Source organism: Melospiza georgiana, chromosome 1 (genome assembly GCF_028018845.1).
Source record: "Melospiza georgiana isolate bMelGeo1 chromosome 1, bMelGeo1.pri, whole genome shotgun sequence".
NCBI lineage: Eukaryota > Metazoa > Chordata > Aves > Passeriformes > Passerellidae > Melospiza > Melospiza georgiana.
The window spans coordinates 93,231,980-93,245,418 of record NC_080430.1 but is presented as its reverse complement, the minus strand read 5'-3'; the positions used below and the strand labels follow the sequence as shown (position 1 = coordinate 93,245,418).

The 13,439-nt window shown below is 38.6% G+C and overlaps 1 protein-coding gene across 1 annotated transcript in view; it reads right to left on the bottom strand.

The window, feature by feature from the left end:
- The window catches only part of GABBR2 (gamma-aminobutyric acid type B receptor subunit 2), a 457,024-nt gene that overhangs the window by 162,664 nt on the left and 280,921 nt on the right, over window positions 1–13,439 (bottom strand). The gene's annotated exons all lie outside the window — the stretch shown is intronic.

Here is a 13,439-nt window from a genome sequence, read left to right as displayed (position 1 = left end):
TTCTTTGAAAAGCTGGCTCAGCAGAGACAAAAATTTCCTTTCAGGCCTTTCTGTCTGGGCATGCACAACCCAATTTACATTTAAATTCCGAGCTCGTGACCCTATTTGTGACACTGATTTTGGGAGCTGATGATCTTGAGCTAGATGGCAAACTTGGAAAGACTAATTCACCCAACAGCTCCACATTAACCTTTTCTCCTTTCTCACTCAAAGTGATTTTGCTTGTTCAGCTCTGCTGAATAGAGCATCTAGTTCCATGTTAGTAAAACCTACAGTCTGACTAACACAATTATCTGAGAGCTCACAGGAGGCAAAATTTCCTTAACACAAACTACTATTTTTATTGTTATGCTGTTATATCTATTGTTATATTTTTTAAATTATCTACAAGAAGTTGTAGACTGGGCTGCAAATCTGACAGAGGGTCCTAGGCTTTTACTGCACACACATCAAGAGCTGAAGTTTGCAGTTCTGAAGACTTATTTGCCTTTCCCATGACTATGATCCACTTGGATGGACCTAAAACTAGTTTGGAGCAAAAGCAAAATCCCCTGGTGTCCAGCAGCAGTTGGACAAAGCCCATCCACATGGCACCACATACTTTAGAAGTGAAGATAAATTTATAATTTCTGTCACAGACTAAACATTCACTGTGAAATAGATAAACTAATCAATTACTGACAAATAAAATATTCCCAGTAGTCATCTAAAAGCTGAAATGGTTAATGCGAAAACCAGAACCAATCTACTTCCATTTGTATTTGTAGCATGACAGCTGTTACCTGTAGATCTAAAACATCAAAACACAACCTAGAGAGAAGAGAGAAAAACATCAGGATGCATATTGAAAAATGGTGGGAATATTAGATACCAGATAGTCCACAGCATGTCCTGACAGCAAAAGGGGATGACACACACCTTGGTGTTGGTCTAGCCCCAGCTTCACAGCAACAGGCTGAAGCTTCATAGCTCTGATGAGAAGGGAAATGAGTGATTGCTCGGCAACCATTTGTGTATGGAGAATTTACTGGGGCTAGATGAGATGTAGGAAGTACATAACAGGTGTAGAAAAATGCACAAAACCCATGTCTGATTACAGTACTGAAATTAAGGAAGTTTTTCTGTGATTATTTCATGTGACAGATGACGCCATTTATTTTCAACATTTATAAATTCTTATATGGTTTCCTTCACAGGTGAAGTAACGCTGAGAATGTGCCTGTCCTATAACTAGCTAGCCTGGGTACCAGGAGCCAACCCTTGTAGGAATGGACCTCAGTATTTAGAGAAACAACCTTCCACAGCAGCCTGAAGGGCACGATTTGTGGACTTAGAAACCCAAGAATGAGTTTAAAAACCCCAATATTTACTGCCAAGAAAACCAATATTTACTACCAGGAAACCACATGATCAATACCTTGTCCCTTACCAACAGGAAAGGACAGTTCATAGAGGACATGCCACACTTTATTGAAGTCAAGAAGAGCCATAAAGATATTTGATATCCTAAAGCAGTGACAACTGTGGAAATTAGTCTGTGAGAGAAATAAAATGTACTTTTATTGAGAGGAAGGATATACTATGTGTTTTATGGTGTGATTACAGGGGTGCTGAGGGGAAGACACAAAAAGGCTTCTTGTGATCCTTTTTCTCCCAGCAAGGACAACTACAGCTGCTGGCTTTTCAGATCCTCAAGCAAACGTGCTGGTCAATGACAAAGCCACTTCCAAATATTAATTAAAGGAAGCAAGAAGGCAGGACTGTGGTTCTCTTCTCTCTTGCACAAGTCAATACAGCTAAGGATGAGACTGCAGTCTCACTTTCCATGCGCCATTCCCTTCAGTTGCCTTTGGAAATTCTGAATTATTAAATTTAGTATAGTATTTCTATAATGTAGCTCATATCTGTCAGACCTCTGAGTCTTAACAACAAAAGGACAGGAGAGAGTAGAACTCCTTCAAAGAAACACCAACAAAGTGCTTTTCAGAATATTCAGAATATGATGTTGGCTTCCTTCTCTAGTGCTTCTATTATTTTTAACTAGATCTTTCTGTAATCCTAATAGAGATATTGTATTGAAGTTCACAGTAGAATGCAGAAAAAAAATATGAGGGAAAATGTACTGTGGTTGTGAGATAATGTTTGTCAGTACCATGACAGAAGTGGAGAAATTTCAGAACTTTAATCTGAAGCTGTTCTTTCACAGAGGGACAGGAAAGTATAAAAACTAACCAACCCAGATAAAATTGTCCCAGAAAAATGTGACTGTAAATTATGCCTATAATTCTCATGGAATTATAAACAACTCTTATTGTTAATTAATTGCCACAGAATAGATTACTTAAATGGTCAAGATGAAAGCCTTCTGCCAACAAAGAATGAGATACTCTTACAGGTATATTGAAATGTTTTTCTCTACATATTTTATTATAGAATTTTATAGCCCACTTTAAGCAACTCCACACAAATTGACTCACTATCACTTAATTAATTAGCTCACATTTCACAAAGTTAGTACAGAGGATTTTTCAAGAGCATATCAGGTAGTTACATGTTCTTGGTGAATAAAAGCAAAGAAAAAAATCCTGCAACTGATGTCAGCTGAATGAAACAAATTTACCAAAATGCACAGCAGTATTATGATTGTCAGTTTGACTGTTATCCACTTACACTGAGAATTTCCAGATGAGACTATTCTTAGTTTCAGTTCCTTTCACTATATGTCATAATTTCTATTTTCACCACATTTTTGTAAGTGTACTTATTCACACCTCATGAAGACAGTTTCTACTGAAAGTGTTTAAGGATGAGAGAAATGCATTTGCAATGCATAAGAGATGGGACAGATGGATTTCCTTTATCTTCCTCTATGTAGACAATGCTGTCTAGCTTTCAATGACACTGCATCTAATAACACCCTCATTGTTAAGCTAATAGCTTAGTTAACTAATAACTAAGCTAATAGCATCCTCAGTTATGTCAGTCTGACTGCAAATAACTCTCAGGGCGATGCAGTTAAGCCAACACAAAAATGTTTATATCAGTATAAGCACCAGTACACTTTATGCTTATAAAGGCCCCTCTGAAAAACTACCATATCCTAAAAAGTTTCAAAAATATGTATGTTGATGTTCATATCCATTCATTAACTTCTGTACGTCTGCTTGGATATACTCAAGCAAAAACTATGTCTGTGCTACAATGAAGCCAAATTACATGTTTGTCCTAACATCATTGCAGTGCCTAAACCAAATGGCTCCAAATGAAGATTAAGGATTTCAAAGCTCATCATAGCTTACCATAGCTTGACACAACTAAGAACACTGTTATATCACTGCAGCTCTTTATAAGCTCAGAATTCCATGCAAACCACAAAGAGAAATATGAGCGAGTGATGAGTTTTCAATTTCCAACAAATATGAAGTAAATTTTAAAGTAAATTTAATAAACTTAGCATGGACTATTCTCCAGAAAACTAAGGGTCACAGAAGTTTCTCATCTAAAGGACACAGGCTGTTCTTGATTTAAAAGCAGCAGAAAAATGATATTACGTATAGCTGGAAGCTATATCTAATATTACTTTCCTGTTCCTTCTAAAGTACTTCTGCTACTAAAAAGTACCTAGGTCTTAGTTTATTCTGAAAAACCATGCCTGAAAAAGGTGCTGCCCCAATGACTCCTCCTTGAAAAGCTTTTCAAATTTTTTTTATATAACCTCTCCTACTCATCCACACAGTTAATGATCACTGTACTCCCTTAAACTTTTCTGTTCAACAATCCCTTCTCCCACTGTCTTCCAGATGCCCCTTTTGCTTAACCATCCTAATTCAGTGGGAGTGATTAGATGCTTAGCCTTTTAGAAAATCTTGCTGCATAATCAGCACTCAGCAGCCTGTCTCAGGAACCAATATTATTAAACCTTGTTCTACAACAGAACCATTTAGTTTCTGAGCATTACTCCTTATTCATGCATCACAGCTCAACAGGACTGCTGGCAGCTATAGGGAATACTTAGTCATCAGATCTCAGAAGAATTTTGGAAGAATTTGCCAACAGGTGAAACTAAGCATGGTCCATATGCACCTGAAATACCTGAAGAGGATGGCTCTAAAATTTGGAAAGATTTTCTGGTGATTTCAGCAGGGGTAAAGTTAATTTTCTTCACAGTGGCTAATACAGGGCTGTGTTCTGGATTTCTACTGGACACAGAGTTGATAATACAGAGATGGTTTTGTTCTTGCTGAGCAGAGCTTATACGGAGTCAAGACCTTTCTGTTTTTCATACTGACACCTGGCAAGGGGCTGAAGGTACATGGGAGGTTGGGTGAAACACAGCTGGGAGAGGTGATCTCAACTGACCAAAGGGATATTCCAGGCCATATGGCCTCATGCTCAGGATGGAAAGTGGGGGAAGAAGGAAGAAGGAGAGGATGAAATGACAGCATGTGTCTTCTCAAGTAAACTTTACATGTGATGGGGTTGTGCTCTCCTGGAAACGGCTGAGCAGCTGCCTACCCACTGGAAGTAGTGAATGAATTCTTCCTTGTTCTGCTTTGCTTGTGTGCATGGCTTCTGCTTTTCCTACTAAAGTGTCTTGTCTTTGTGTCAACCCCTGAGTTCTATGCTTTTACTCTGCCAATTCTCTCCCCAGTCCTGCTGGTGGACAAGTGACCAAGTGGCTCTGTAGGGTTTGGCTGCTGACTGGGGTTAAACCACTACAGATTTTAATCTCAAATTTCAAATCAGTCTCCTAGATATGAATGAAAAATCATCCACTGCACAAGTACTCACACTTTCAAAGACACACCTGACTTGTCTTAAAGCTCACCATTAGCAAGCTACTGGCAACTCGCTGATATGTTTAGTGCGGCGAGTGAAGGGTGCTCTGACACATTACATCATGGTGTCCTGAGGCTTGTCTCTCTCCAATTTAGCTTCTGCTCACACTCTCTTTTAAAGAGTGAATGCTTTCCTTTAACACTTTACACTGCCAGTCACCTAGCAATCACTTGTCACTGACGGGTCTTAGGTCTTCTTTCTCATTCCCTCCATGGCCTCCTGGGAAGGCTCCTGAAGAGATGATGTGCTGCACTGAGCGACAGCAATCCTGTGGCCAAGAGTGTTCAGAGAGAAAGTCATGGGGAAAGAAGACTGGTCAAACACAAACAGAGAAAACCTTAAGCTGGAGGCCGAAAACTGATGCCAAAGCTGAGAACGCTTCCCATATTTCATTAAATCCTGCGCAAATTGCCTGCAAAGTCTCTGCTAACCTGCCCTACCTGTCTCACTGGTTTTGAAAGCTGTTTCATGAAATAACAATCTAGCAAATAACTGGAAATGCTGTCTCAAATGCCTTTACAATAATGAATGAAGCTAACAGTCAGGAAAGCTAATTTCCTTCAGAATAAATACTGAAACATTTCATGTTGTGGATCATGTAGAAAGTCTTAGCAAATTAATGCAATCTTAACTTTCATAATGTATCCTTGTTAGACAGGACTGAGAAGCTTTTCAGTTATCCTTATCACATATCAGCAATAACCAACACCAGTTGAAAGTTTCCAATTAAAAAAAAAATAATCACAATAGAAGCTTATAAATAATGAATGAGCAAAACCTTTTTCATTCACTCGCAGGCAACCATTTCTTTGTTTAAAGACAAAAATGCTGAGATTAAGAATCACAGTTCAAATAAGGAAGAAAATGTCAGGTCAGATAGAAGATTATTTTTCAGCAGAAGCTGCCAGAAAAGAAAGACTCAAGGAAGAAAAACATGTTACCTTTGCAAGGATTTGAATTGTGACAGGTTTTACCCTTGTAATTAGAGTTTTAAAATTTGTTTTGCCCTAAGAAATGCTGCTTCCATCTTTAACTGCAGCATAGCTATTTCCTTCATTTATTTATGTATTTTATTTATGAAATCCTAGATTTCATTGCTTTGGAAACATATAGACACAGCATACAGGAAATCTTGAGTTATGAAAGCAGTATATATAACAAGTGATAATAACTCCTCACAGCCAGTTCTCTGGCTATAAATCTTTCAGTCACCCATAAAGCAAAACAGACAGAAAGGTCAGACCACACAAAGGCCAATCAGGGCATCCTTAGAGTCAGGATAAAAGCTAAGGAGTCTTAACCCTGGGTGTATTTCACTGTGTTAGTAATAGTATTTTGTCAAAAGGACAAAGCAAGTAAGTAGTCCATAAAATATAATTAAATAACCTGAGTTCATAAAAGGATCTAGTAATTTTGCTGTCCAAGAAGATTCATCTATAAAAATTTCAAGAATTTGCATTTTTATGAGCTTTCAAAAATTATTTTTACTGATTCTTTTTAAACTTTGTTTTCACCTTCCTTATTATAATTCTGTCTCTTACTTGGTTTGTTAGACTGACTTCTAGCTCTGAATAGAAATTTAGTAGTATAGTTCATATGGATTTAACACCTACAGATATTAGATATTTATATATTAAGTATCAAAGAAAGAGCTATATAATGAAATAAAAAATAAAGACTATGTTTAAAACAATTATTTCTTTAAATGTGAATTATTAACACCATCATTATAGCTTTCATTCAGGAAACTGAGAAAGGTATGAACAAATATAAAGAAATGAAAGCAGATCATCCATGAAGCATAACAACAGTTGTGCTGAAGCAAATGAACAGAGCTTACATTAATTCTTCTGAATAGAAGTTCCTGTTTCTTAGGATGCTTAATGAAGTCCTTGGTAATTTGAAATGAGGTTGCTGCACATGAGATCACACTTTTTCTTGGATTTAATAATTGTAGCATAAAATCTTCACTGATAACACAGTGTATAATCTGAAATGTATGTCAGTAATTTGAATAGAGTCTAGTAAGTAAATTAAAAGATAAAAATATATATTCAAGTGGATATGGTATGATTATATTCTAGGATACATGGATATGCAAAAGCTGCAATATATTAGTCTAGCCAACGGTTGTTCTGTTCTACTGTTCATTGTCTTTTATTTATTTTATTAAATTTTCAGAGAATGCAAATCCTCATCATTCTGGGAGTTTATTTGCCAAAATAAATTATTCTTTAAAATCAAATGGTGTAATTATACATGTCTTATTTAATATTAATATTTATCTAAATGCAGCCTGGTCTACAAAAATTGATATTTATACCATTTATCATCCTGAGTTACTTCCTGGCAGAGTCCAAACCCAGCAGGCTTTTCTTGACTCAGAATTTACAGTGGGAAATAACATTGTACATATAAAACTACAGGCCGCAGTCATGAGAAGACATTTGCTCTATTAATAAATGATAACTCAATTTCATTACTTGTTGTGTCATACACTGGTCCATTTTCTGCAGGGGTGTGTGAGCGAATCAGCCTGTGCAAGCCTGGGCTGACTTCCCAGGAGAACTCCCAGGAGCTTCCCAGGTTGGAAAGGCCATCCAGGCAGTGACAGGCTTGGACACGGATACCACCGATGTGCAGAGAACCCCCCTGGCAGCAGCCCAGGGCCCAGCAGCAGCTCCATCTGTCAGAATCTCTCTGGGAGAGGGAGAACTGAAGGCAGGACCGTGCAGGGTGTGGAGGTGGCAGTGAGAGAGGCGGTGGCCGCGTTCTCTTGCCTCCTGAGCTTGATTTCAGAGCACTGAAATGTCAGAGGCTGTGAGGCAGAATTCAAAACACACCATGACACTGCACTCATTCAAAGGTAAGGGACAGCAAACCACAGGAGTGCAGTGCTGCACCCATTTCAAAATCTCTGGTGTTTCCAAAGAAACCCAAGATGACAGAGCATTAGTGTATCCACATCTTTTATCCAAGGGGAATAAATGCAATTATTATGTCCCTGGTGTCCTGAAAACTCAGTCTGAATAGGCACCGTGTGCACTATCAGGATAGTCTGGCAAAAGAAAGACTTGAATCATTCTGAAATTACCAGAGTTCTTTTTTTTTTCAGTTTTGCCAAAAGTTACTCATTAATTTAAATCAAATCCACCAAGCAGTGTCATTTAGGGAAGAAAAAACTGAGATAGCACTGCTGTCAGTCTTTTCTGACTTACCAGGGTAAAGTACACATGCAGCTTAAAAATCGAGACACCCAAGACAGTGACCTAAGCCCAGTTTTCCATCTGCTAGCTCAGCACTTAAGCTTTCCATATGAACATGAGAGATGATGTGATAGAAGACATCCTGACAGGAAAGACAGGGTCCCCAGGGACCTGGATGACCCTGACTCCAGCCCAGCTACATACTCTGATTGAATGAGAAAGGACATCAAGGTGACCTTTTCCTTCTCTGGTATGCTTAATATTCTAGCATTTCATTTGATTTTCTTGTGCATGCCCAAAAGAAATGTTTTGCTACAACTACCTAAGCCTATTACTTAGGTAACTAAAATTCTAAATTCAATGTGCAATATCAATTATTTTTTGCAGTAGAAAAAACAAATTTAAAAATCCACATCAGTTACTTAAAAGCCTGATGTGGTTACCTTTTCCCAGAGAGGCTTTTGTTGTCAGTGTGGTGATGCACAGCACAACAGTTTGACAGCAGCCCTGGTCTGTGGACAGCTTCAGCTGCCCTGCACATGGCTGCTAAGTCTCTGCCACTGTTTTTAGTGGCTGCTCAGACATACAGGAGGAGCTGCATGATGCACTTCTCCTTGTGAGGGCTGGTTAGCCCTTGCTAACTTACATGATAACCAAACTGAAGTGCACAACACGACAGAAATAAAAATGTCTCCCAGAGCAGAAGATGTGTGCTTGACCAAAGGATGGCACCACAATCACACCCCTCAGCAAGGCTGTTTTCCCTTCACTTAGCAAGGCATGCCTGCTTTCTGGTGATCCCACACCATGCAGGGAAGAAACATAAACTCCATTTTGGCCCATTTGGATGCATACCTATGATTATATAATTGGAGCCTTCCCTCACCTTGTGTCAGGGCTGTGTTCCCCTCCCCTGGCAAAGGGAGGCTCAGCACATGCTGAGCAGCCTCCCATAGGCTGTGCCTGCTCTGCTCCAGCTGAGAGGCCCTAAACCAAGATGCTCTGCCTTCTTGCTTATGTGCTGCATCCTTAAAGTTTTACAGAGTTAACAGGGTGTTATTTAAAGGTTGTAGTTTCACAGTTACCAAGCCTGAAAACGCAGGAGAGCAGCAGCTGCTGTGCATATTATGTGTGTTAGATCTCAGCTACTCATTATGTCCTTGAATAACCATTCTTGCCATTACACCAGGTGGCCTGTGAAAACACTGCAGCTCATGAAGAGCTTCATGATTCAGGGTCAAACCCAAAGGCAGAATTCCCACTGTCCTCATCCTAAGATAGAAAATAAGGGAGTTGAGGCAGTGCTGAACGCATTCATACAAAGCTGCAAATTCTATGCTCTTTCCTGTCTTATGATTTGTACAGTAGCTGCCAAAGTTTTTATCCTGTACAAGAAATGCAGTTTTGAGTTATCCAGGCTGGTTTATTCTAAATACTTTACTCAGGACTTGTAGGGGAATAATTCAGGAAAAACTTTAGAGCAACAAAAAGCCCACTTGTGCTGTAACCTGCAACTACAAGTGATCACTTACTGAGATATAGGGGAGCCTACAAAGGCCCCCAAGTAGCAATATCACTGTTTCAGTTTCTGCTGCAGAGATGAACAAGACAGCTGCCACTCAAAGAGCCATCAAAAGCCAGACTTTGAGATTTTCCAGCTCTAGCCTTCCCCTGACAGTCAGCTCCCCATGCAAAAGTCTCATGGGATCACAGATTGGATTTCCCTGTCCTCAGGGAGGCACGCTCTGTTCCCATAAGGGACAGGCTTGTCACTGCTACAATTAGGGACTGCACTCTAGGGAGTCAGAGAACAAGCAGTGTTACACAATGCCAGGATGCCTGTCTAACCCAAGAACTGCATGATTCTGTGAGTGAGGAAAGTGTGTGTGCCTGGCTGCAAATTTCAGTGTTTTAGAATCATAGGAAGGGTCCTTAAAGATCATCTAGTTCCAGACCCCTGCCATGGGTAAAGATGCATTTTACAAGTAGTCGTGGCTGCTGGGAAATTCCTCTTCAAAATCTCTCTTTCTCACAGGCTCTAAGAGACAGATCCAGAAGATGGAACCCACTCACGAGAGGCTGCTGTCTAAAACAGGAGTGGTGGGGTTTCAAACAACAGCATTTGAAATGTTTTGTGTAGTAGCCCTGCCCAACAGACCCCTACAAGGATATTTCTCACTCTATTAATTTCCATTTTATGCTTTTTCATTCTTTTATGTAAATATAGGTGAATTGTACATCAGCATGAGACCAAAGCAGTTTTGAAACATAATGACCAATTCAGAATTTAGCCGACCCTGATCCACACCTTTCATATTGATAGAGTTGTTTGACTTCCACCGTATCCCAAAAGTACATTTTAGTAGGATGAAATCTAGTCTTGAATTACAAAATTTATCACCACTACTATTTCATTATTTTTCATTTTAAAATCTAAAGATGTTAAAAGTTACACAGGGGAAAACCCTTCAAAAATAATAATCTTTGCAAAGAAAACTCATTAAGAAAACTATTTTGGTTTGGTCAGATTTGGGGTTTTTTTTACCTGTGAGCTGATCCTATGCTCAAGACAAAGAAACCACTCCAACTGGAACTGGTTAAAAGTCAAAGTTCCAGAGGAATAACTCCTTTTTTCTGCTGCTTCAGCAAACCTCCATTTGTTTTAACCTGTTTTGAGTAATCTCTTTGTACTAATCCACTGGAAAAAGAATTAAAAAAAGAGGAGAAAGGTCCAACAGTGATTTCCTTTGAGCACTAATTAGGAACAACATTTTACTACAAGCAGAGAAATTGCCGTAGAAGACTGTCTAAGACACAAAGAACAGTTTTAAAGTGAAACCCATCGATTTTACCTTTAATGATTGCTTTGAAAATTTTCTTAAAATATGGTATACGTCATCATTGTGTGGTTACATTTTAAATTCAGATTTATTTTTCCTTTTATTTCTTCATCTGGAGTTTGAATAGCTACAGGAAGCAGACTAGCATTAAGAGAAAAAGCCTGCAATGGAAAGCTACAGCCATTAAACTATAATTACTTCAAATAATAATGGATTTAATAATTAATATAGAGCAGTTATATAATACACCTGACAGACAGCTCTGGAATAAAGTTTTGTGGCAAAGCTCAGCCAGAGCACAAAAGTGTTTATGCATAAGCACAGCATTGTCTTTGTGCATAACATGAAATACACTTCTCTAAAAGTTTCCAGAATTAAAACTTATACTTCAGGTACTAAGAGAAAATTTGACAAAAGACTCCTAGTTTCAGAGAATCTATTCTGCTCAGCAAATTGATAGCATACAGCAACACAGTGTTGTTAGAACAGGATTTATGCCTGTAGGAGTGAAATACAATATAAGGCAAAAATCCTTGCAGAGCTGATTAAAAACAGAAAAGCAGAAGTATGCATTTTTTTCTCATGTATGAATATTGCAGTATGAGACTAAAGAATTGTAGAAATTTTAAAATTTTTTGGGCATAAAATATTATATTAAATAACCCCCATAGGATGCACAAAACTTTGGAAAGCTGTTGTATAAAATGGATGTAATGGGTTTTTCATTGCAAGTGGAATCAAAAGTAAAAAAATTGTAGTGCTTTAAATGAGAGAGATTGGTGTCTAACTGTTCTAATATAATTTTTTGTCTTTTGCCTAAGACAATGTTAAAACATTGTTTTAAAAACAATGTTAGGTGAAGAAAGCTGAAGCTAGTTTGGAGTATGAGAGGAAGCAGAATTCTGGGAGAAGGTAAGGCTAAAAGCAGTTTAAAAACATTTTAAAAAGCTTTTCCCTGAAACTGATAGCAGAGTTGTAGTGTAATTTACAAAAGTCAGTTGTCCCATTAACTTCATTTCTGACAAGTCTGAAAGTCAAAACCACAGCGAATAAAGTATGAGAAGGGATTTTAAATTTTACCTGAAGTGAGTGAGTGAGTACAATCTCAGTGCATATGCATCTGAGTAACTGCTATCAGTCCCTTGATATTTACAGCATTTGATGGAAATTTAAGTCATAAAATATATCCAGAAGAAAAAAAAAAAGAAACAAAAAGACTGGGACAGAATGATAATCTCTTGGTAATCTATACAGTTACATACTTGACAATAAATCTTTAACTACCCAAATTTTGAGAATCTCAGTACGAAACTGTACTAAAAAAGTACTTCGGCACAAGTTTTGTCTATTCACTGTCTTATAAACAATTCCTTCTTCTGCAATAGGATGTACAGATTCTTGGGAGCTCTCAATGCAAGTCAAGTGCTGTTAATTCTTTTCAGTAAAAGATGTGAAAATGTTCTCTTGCTTCCCTGTGTTTTGGGTAGGTACAGAAAAATCTGTTACAAATCTCTTGTTTCTAGTTTTAATTAACTTTGATTTAAACAAGAGCCATGGGATGTAAGACAATAAAGGTCAAAACTCATGAGCAAGCAGTAGCCACAAACATATGAAACACATCTGAGATGAGAAATCACACTTCTTGTGTGAGACCAGTCTCTGGATCTGCATTTGTGTATTTGGAAATCTGGCACCTTCAAATTCCAGCTACAATCCTCCTCAATGATGTTACCATCTGGCTTTCTAGAAGGAACAGAGATGTAGAGATGTCCTGGCCACGGTTTTAGTAGAACCAGTACCAGGAAGAAGATGAGACATCAGAGGCTCAGGATTTATGGCTCATATTGCAGAGCTTTAGTCAAGGTTTGCCTTGGGTTTAAGCCCACCCTGCTTAAATCACTTTTCACTTAACCAGATCATGTTATTTCTCACTGCAGCAGTACCACAAGTGAACATGGGAGAAAACACAGCTGCTGAACAGAACAGGGCTTGTGTTGCATCTCCCTCTGCACTGGCCTAGCTGCAAGAGGAGTCGCTGGCTCCTTTTCAATCACACCATTGATGGGGAGAGCACTGCTCTTGGCAGCACCTCTGTTTTCCATGTGCAGCACCAACTTGCTTTGCCTTTGCTCTGCTGAATTATTTCTGGCACACTCCTGTGGATATATTACTGGAAGTGGAAGTCTCTTGGTTAAATGAAAAAGATTCTATAACCCATGTATCCTATTCATGGACTGTTTCTGCAGGTGCTTTTCAACCCTGAGCTGTAAAGGATCGGATTATTACAATTCATAGGGAAAGCAATTCTCACTTCTGGTATTGAGGCCAGAAGTCTCAATGGTATTGAGACCATGACAACCTGCTGCATCACTTGAGTTGTTGCATTCCTGTGCACAATGCCCCCATTCTTGCAGATTTTGAAGCTGCTGTTTCATTCAAAGGCAGCACATCATGGGTTTTCTGGTATTTCTTGTGTGTGTATGTGGGAGGCACAGTGGAGCGACTATGAAAACTTCATGGACTCTTTTGGACTAGCCATTGAATGACAGTCCTT